The sequence below is a fragment of the Furipterus horrens genome, unplaced genomic scaffold, assembly GCF_987537825.1.
Source record: "Furipterus horrens unplaced genomic scaffold, mFurHor1.1.pri manual_scaffold_5, whole genome shotgun sequence".
Classification (NCBI taxonomy): Eukaryota; Metazoa; Chordata; class Mammalia; order Chiroptera; family Furipteridae; genus Furipterus; species Furipterus horrens.
The window spans coordinates 49,107,835-49,115,263 of NW_028327175.1; the positions used below are offsets into that span (position 1 = coordinate 49,107,835).

The 7,429-nt window shown below is 47.2% G+C and overlaps 1 pseudogene; it reads left to right on the forward strand.

Annotated features, from left to right (window-relative positions):
• The first annotated feature begins 3,158 nt into the window (after positions 1–3,158).
• LOC150008572 (KAT8 regulatory NSL complex subunit 1 pseudogene) lies at positions 3,159–6,828 on the forward strand (annotated as a pseudogene).
• The last annotated feature ends 601 nt before the right edge of the window (positions 6,829–7,429 follow it).

Below are 7,429 nucleotides of genomic sequence, written 5' to 3' on the forward strand. Positions count from 1 at the left end.
TCAATTCTTCTTGGATTTCTAATCACATAAGAAACCAAGAGTAAAGGACTTTAATAAAGACTTTGTTGAGGATTAAAGATGGCGGAGGAGTAAGTGGAATCTACACTAACCTCCTCCCAGGACCAGTCTGGATTTACAACTTAATTTTGGAGAAATCGTCTGGAATAACCAACTGAACACTAGCTGGAGAGAAGTCTTATAACCAGAGAGACAGAAAAGGCTGCTACATCACAACGTGACCAGTAGGGAGTGCGGAGACGCAGAAGGGCTGGCTGGGCTCCCACGGGTGGCAGCTGAAGGGACTGAGAAACAGTTCAGAAGCTGGGGGCTCCCCCTGAGAAGGGCAGGGTCTAAACCCCCAGCTGGGCTTCCCAGCCTACAGCAACAGAGTAGAAAGTAAAATAGTATCCAGCTGAGAAAAGCGAAAAGCCACAGGGTTTCTTGCTAGCTGGAGAGAAACAGTGGGAGGTAAAGAGCTCTTAAGTGGATCACATACGAAAATATTTTGGCCCCCACTTACCCTGGGTTCAAGTAGAGGGAAGGCAGAGAGGACTGGAGACATTTGGGGAGAGTTTGGCGCCGTGGCTTTGAGGGGAGAACTGGGGGAGCAGCCGACCAAGTCCCAGTGCTGACTCAGCCCCAGTACTGTAGACAGATCATTCCCCTCCAAGTGGCGTCAGCCTGATGGGAAGCAAAAGCCCTGCCTACAGGAATTAAGCTGCCACACCCACAGTCCTTAAGCCTGACGGCTAATCACAGATTGAATGGATTAACAACTAAAGGAGACAGACAAAGCCAGTACATCCCTGTAAGTCTCCAACAGGCTGCCTAGGGCCAGACTGGTACATGATCTGATGCTACCAGGGGCAGATCCAGGAAGTGCAGATCATTCTAAGAAGCACCAACAAACAATAGGAGTCACAAAAACGGGGAGACAGAGAAACAATCCCCCATCAAAAGGAAAGGTAGAATCCCCAGAAAGAGTGCTAAATGAAATAGAGGGGAGCAAACTATCAGATATGGAATTCAAAACATGGATTATGGAGAAACTCAATGAGCTCAGCGGAAACTACAAAGAACTCCAGGGAAACTACAAGGAACTCCAGAAAAACTACAAAGAACTTACAGAGAATTACACCAGCATGAAAAAGGACATAGGAGCTCTCAATAAGAGCCAGGAGGAAATGAAGAAAATGATCTCTGAATTGAAGAACACAGTAGAAGGAATTAAAAGCAGGTTAGAGGAAGCAGGAGATCGGATCAACGAGCTGGAGGACAGCTTAGACAAAAACTCCCAGACAGTGCAACAAAATGAAAAAAGACTGAACAAGACTGAAGAGGTTCTAAGACAGCTGCAGGACAACATGAAACATAATAATATCCGTACCATAGGAATTCCAGAAGGAGAAGAAGAAGAGTAACGGATAGAAGACCTCTTTGAAAAACTAATGACAGGAAACTTCCCTAACATGAGGAGAGAAAGAGTCATGCAAGTCCAGGAAGCACAGAGGGTCCCAATGAAGATGAAGCCCAACAGGCCCACCTCAAGACACATCATAATTAAAATGGCAACATTCAAAGACAAAGAGAGAATCCTAAAAGCAGCAAGAGAGAAACAACTAATAACATACAAGGGAGCTCCAATAAGGCTATCATCAGATTTCTCAGCAGAAACACTACAAGCCAGAAGGGAATGGCAAAAATATTCCAAGCAATGAAAAACAAAGGCCTACAACCAAGAATACTCTACCCAGCAAGACTGTCATTCAAAATGGAAGGTGAAATAAGGAGTTTCCAAGACAAAAGAAGGCTAAAAGAATACATCTCCAGCAAACCAGCATTGCAAGAGATGCTGAAGGGTCTGCTTTAAGAAGATGAAGAAACAGAGAGAGACAGAGAGGAACGCGAGTACAAAGGGGGAAAATGACAATGAATAAGTACTTATCGGAAATAACCTTAAATGTAAATGGATTAAATGCTCCAATCAAAAGACATAGGGTAGCTGAATGGATTAGAAAGCATGACCCACATATATGCTGTCTACAAGAGACCCACCTTAGAACAAAAGATCTACACAGACTGAAAGTAAAGGGATGGAAAAAAGTATTTCAAGCAAATGGACATGAAAAAAAAGCTGGTGTAGCAATACTTATATCAGACAAAACAGATTTCACAGCAAAGGCTATAAAAAGAGACAAAAAAGGACATTTCATAATGCTTAAGGGAAAAATCCATCAAGAAGATATAACCCTTATAAATATATATGCACCCAACTTAGGAGCACCTAAATATGTAAGGAAAATTTTGAAAGACTCCAAGAAAGATATAGACAGCAACACACTCATAGTAGGGGACTTTAACACCCCTTTGTCAACAATGGACAGATCTTCAAAGCAAAGAAACAACAAAGATATTGAGGCACTGAATAACACTCTAGATCAAATGGACTTAGTTGATATATATATATAACTTTTCACCCCAAAGAAGCAAAATATACATTCTTCTCAAGTGCACATGGAACATTTTCAAAGATAGTGGTCTACCACATGGTAGGACACAAAACAAGCCTCAACAAATTCAAGAAAATTGAAATTATATCAAGCATCTTCTCAGATCACAATGGCTTAAAATTGGAAATCAACCTCAAGGAAAAAACTCAAAAACAGTCAAACTCATGGAGAATGAATAACATGCTATTAAATAATGAATGGGTTAACAATGACATCAAGGAAGAAATCAAAAAGTTTCTGGAAACTAATGATAATGAACACACAACAACCCAAAACCTATGGGATACAGCGAAAGCAGTCCTGAGAGGAAAGTTCATAGCAATACAGGCCTACCTAAAAAAGCTAGAAGAATCTCTAATAAAGAAATTAACCCTACAGCTACAAGAACTAGAGGAAGAACAACAAGCAATGCCCAGATCAAGTAGAAAGAAGGAAATCATCAAGATCAGAGCAGAATTAAATGGCATAGAGACTAAACTAACAATTCAAAAGATCAACATAAGTAGGAGCTGGTTCTTTGAAAAGATAAACAAAATTGACAAGCCTTTAACCAGGCTCATCAAGGAAAAAAGAGAGAGGACCCAAATAAATAAAATCAGAAATGAAAGAGGAGAAATCACAACCGCTAGGCTTGGTTGAGCCGTGCAGATACCTTCTTGAAACAAAATTTTCCTACCTGCTCATACCTGGTGACTGAGGGATTACTAAGACTCCCTTTTTGCTCATTTCTGAGTATTGTCTGAACTATTCCTGACACTATGAATGCTATTTGGATGCCTCTTAAGTCTGTTCTCTGGGGAGGCAGTAAGGGGCCGTCGAGCTGGCCTCGGCACCGGGAGAGGCTGGACTTCCTGTCTCTCTGTGCTGAATGGCTGCGATGGCGCCCGCTCTCACTGACGCAGCAGCTGAAGCACACCACATCCGGTTCAAACTGGCTCCCCCATCCTCCACTTTGTCCCCTGGCAGTGCCGAAAATACCGGCAACGCCAACATCCTTATTGCTGCCAACGGAACCAAAAGAAAAGCCATTGCTGCAGAGGATCCCAGTCTAGACTTCCGAAATAATCCTACTAAGGAAGACTTGGGGAAGCTGCAACCACTGGTGGCATCGTATCTCTGCTCCGATGTAACACCTGTTTCCTCGAAGGAGTCGTTGAAATTGCAAGGTGTCTTCAGCAAGCAGACAGTCCTTAAATCTCACCCTTTCTTATCTCAGTCCTATGAACTCCGAGCTGAGCTGTTGGGGAGACAGCCAGTTTTGGAGTTTTCCTTAGAAAATATTAGAACCATGAATACAAGTGGTCAGACAGCTCTGCCACAAGCACCTGTAAATGGGTTGGCTAAGAAATTGACTAAAAGTTCAACACATTCTGATCATGACAATTCCAGTCCCCTCAATGGGGGAAAACGAACTCTTACTTCATCTTCTCCTCAGGGGGGTGAAGTGGTGGCGTCTGAATCTGGGGACTTGAAGGGGGGTATGACCAGTTGCACTCTTCCACATAGAAGCCTTGATGTAGAACACACAACTTTATTTAGCAATAATAGCACTGCAAACAAATCTTCTGTAAATTCCATGGAACAGCCGGCACTTCAAGGAAGCAGTAGGTTATCACCTGGCACAGACTCCGGTTCTAACTTAGGGGGTGTCAAGTTAGAGGGTAAAAAGTCTCCCCAGTCTTCCATTCTTTTTAGTGCATTGGATTCTGACACACGGATAACAGCTTTACTGCGGCGGCAGGCTGATATTGAGAACCGTGCTCGCAGGTTGCAGAAACGCTTACAGGTTGTGCAAGCCAAGCAAGTGGAGAGGCATATACAGCATCAGCTGGGTGGATTTTTAGAGAAAACGTTGAGCAAACTGCCAAACTTGGAATCCTTGAGGCCCCGAAGCCAATTGATGCTGACTCGAAAGGCTGAAGCTGCATTGAGAAAAGCTGCCAGTGAGACTACCACTTCAGAGGGACTCAGCAACTTCCTGAAAAGCAATTCGATTTCAGAAGAATTGGAGAGATTTACAGCTAGTGGTATAGCCAACTTGAGGTGCAGTGAACAAGCATTTGATTCAGATGTCACTGACAGTAGCTCAGGAGGAGAGTCTGATATTGAAGAGGAAGAACTGACCAGAGCTGATCCAGAGCAGCACCATGTACCCCTGAGGCGCAGGTCAGAATGGAGATGGGCTGCAGACCGAGCTGCTATTGTCAGCCGCTGGAACTGGCTTCAGGCTCATGTTTCTGACTTGGAATACAGAATTCGGCAGCAAACAGATATTTACAAACAGATACGTGCTAATAAGGGGTTGATCGTTCTTGGAGAGGCGCCTCCTCCAGAACATACAACGGTAGACTTACTTCTTCCACTTAGTTCTGAGGTGAAGACAGATCATGGAAATGATAAAACGACTGAGTCTGTTTCTCAGCCACTGGAAAACAATGGTGCCGCTGGTCATCCTTCAGAGTCGTTATCTACCAAATCATGTGGAGCATTGAGACCTGTCAATGGAGTTATTAACACTCTTCAGCCTGTCTTAGCAGACCACATGCCAGGTGACAGCTCTGATGCTGAGGAACAATTACATAAAAAGCAACGACTGAATCTAGTTTCTTCATCAACTGATGGCACCTGTGTGGCAGCCCGGACACGTCCTGTACTGAGCTGTAAGAAACGGAGGCTTGTTCGACCCAGCAGCATCGTTCCTCTTTCCAAGAAGGCTCACCGGAACAGCCCAGCGCGCTCTGGCTGTGATGTGAATTCCTCCTGTGCACTGTGTGGCTCAGGCAGTGCCAGTGCCATGCCTGCCGAAATCCACTACGAAGCCCCCCTGTTGGAACGCCTTTCCCAGTTGGATGCTTGTGTTCACCCAGTTCTGGCATTTCCAGATGATGTTCCCACAAGCCTGCACTTCCAGAGCATGCTGAAATCTCAGTGGCAGAATAAACCTTTTGACAAAATCAAACCTCCTAAAAAATTTTCACTTAAGCACAGAACACCCATGCCAGGCAGTCTGCCAGATCCAACTCGTAAAGACAGGCACAAGTTGGTCAACTCCTTCCTAACAACAGCCAAGCTGTCCCATCACCCAACCCGGCCTGACAGGACCCACAGGCAACACTTAGACGATGTGGGGGCCGTGCCTATGGTGGAGCGAGTGACAGCGCCAAAAGCAGAGCGCTTGCCCACCCCCCCGCCACCTGTGCATGACCCAAACCACAGCAAAATGAGATTGCGAGACCATTCATCTGAGAGAAGTGAAGTGTTGAAGCATCACACAGACCTGAGCAGTTCGAGTTACTTGGCAGCCTCCCACCATTCACCGCACAGTCCCTTGGTGCGACAACTCTCCACCTCATCAGACACCTCTGCACCCACCAGCTCCGGCCCACAGGTTACAGCCAGCACATCTCAGCCAGTAAGAAGGAGGAGGGGAGAGAGCTCATTTGATATTAACAACATTGTCATCCCAATGTCTGTTGCTGCAACAACCCGCGTGGAGAAACTGCAATACAAGGAAATCCTGACTCCCAGCTGGCGGGAGGTCGATCTTCGGACTCTGAAGGGGAATCCTGACGAGGAGAACGAGGAGATCGAGGACCTGTCTGATGCAGCCTTCGCCGCCCTGCATGCCAAATGTGAGGAGATGGAGAGGGCTCGGTGGCTGTGGACCACGAGTGTGCCACCCCAGCGACGGGGCAGCAGGTCTTACAGGTCATCTGATGGTCGGACAACCCCCCAGCTGGGCAGTGCCAACCCCTCCACCCCTCAGCCCGCCTCTCCTGATGTCAGTAGTAGCCACTCTTTGTCGGAGTTCTCCCACAGTCAGTCCCCTAGGAGCCCCATCAGCCCGGAACTGCACTCAGCCCCCCTCACCCCTGTGGCGCGGGACTCTCTACGACACCTAGCCAGTGAAGACACGCGCTGCTCCACACCAGAGCTGGGACTGGATGAACAGTCCGTGCAGCCGTGGGAGCGGCGAACCTTCCCCCTGGCGTACAGCCCCCAGGCCGAGTGTGAGGACCAACTGGACGCGCAGGAACGGGCAGCCCGCTGTACTCGGCGCACCTCAGGCAACAAGACTGGCCGGGAGACTGAGGTGGCACCCGCTTCACCTCCTGCGGTCCCCCTCAAGAGTCGGCATCTGGCAGCAACCGTCACAGCTCAGCGTCCAACTCACAGATGAGTGGGATATGAGAATCTAAATAGACTCTCACTAACTATTGGCATTAAAGCTTCAGAAATCTCTGCGTTTGATATTCAAACATCATATGCCGGAAATTTTCACAGTTTTTAGTGAATTTAAGGAATTTAGATTCTACTTTGGGTTTTTTTTTTTGTTTTGTTTTTTTTCTTTTCCCCTTTTGATTTTGTTTTGTTTGGATTTTGGTTTCCATGTCTTGTTGTCACACACCTGAGCACTTGCTCCAGTCGACAAACAGAAGTTCAGGATAAGAGCGTGCCAGCCTGGTCCTGGCGCATCCTCTGCACTGTTGAATCACTGGACTGAGCCACGTTTGAGGATCACCTCTCCCTCGCACCTGCGGGCAGGGTGGAACAGCCAAGTGGGCAGAGGGAGTGGAAAGCTGCAGCTCAGTACTGCCACCTTAGGGTAGGGTGGGGAAGGGCAGCTCACTCTGGGTTTCTCCCCCGCCCCTCCCATCTGTGCGTGGGTCAGCTCTGGCCCTCCTGGCTAGGTCTCCTTTGGTCATGTGCGCTGGAGCGGGCCCCTGCCCCAGGGCCTCTTGGCCATAGCTGCCAGCTAGAGAGGCTTCCCCTTGTCATCAGATCTCAGAGACTAATGCTGGGTTTCCTCTGCATTTGGTCGTCTCTGTTTTTAACTCCTTAACTGCAGTTAACCTGGCTGCAGCTGCTCAGGTCCCCATCCTGCCCCTTTGTGCCCTCTTGTCTGCTCCCCTATGCCA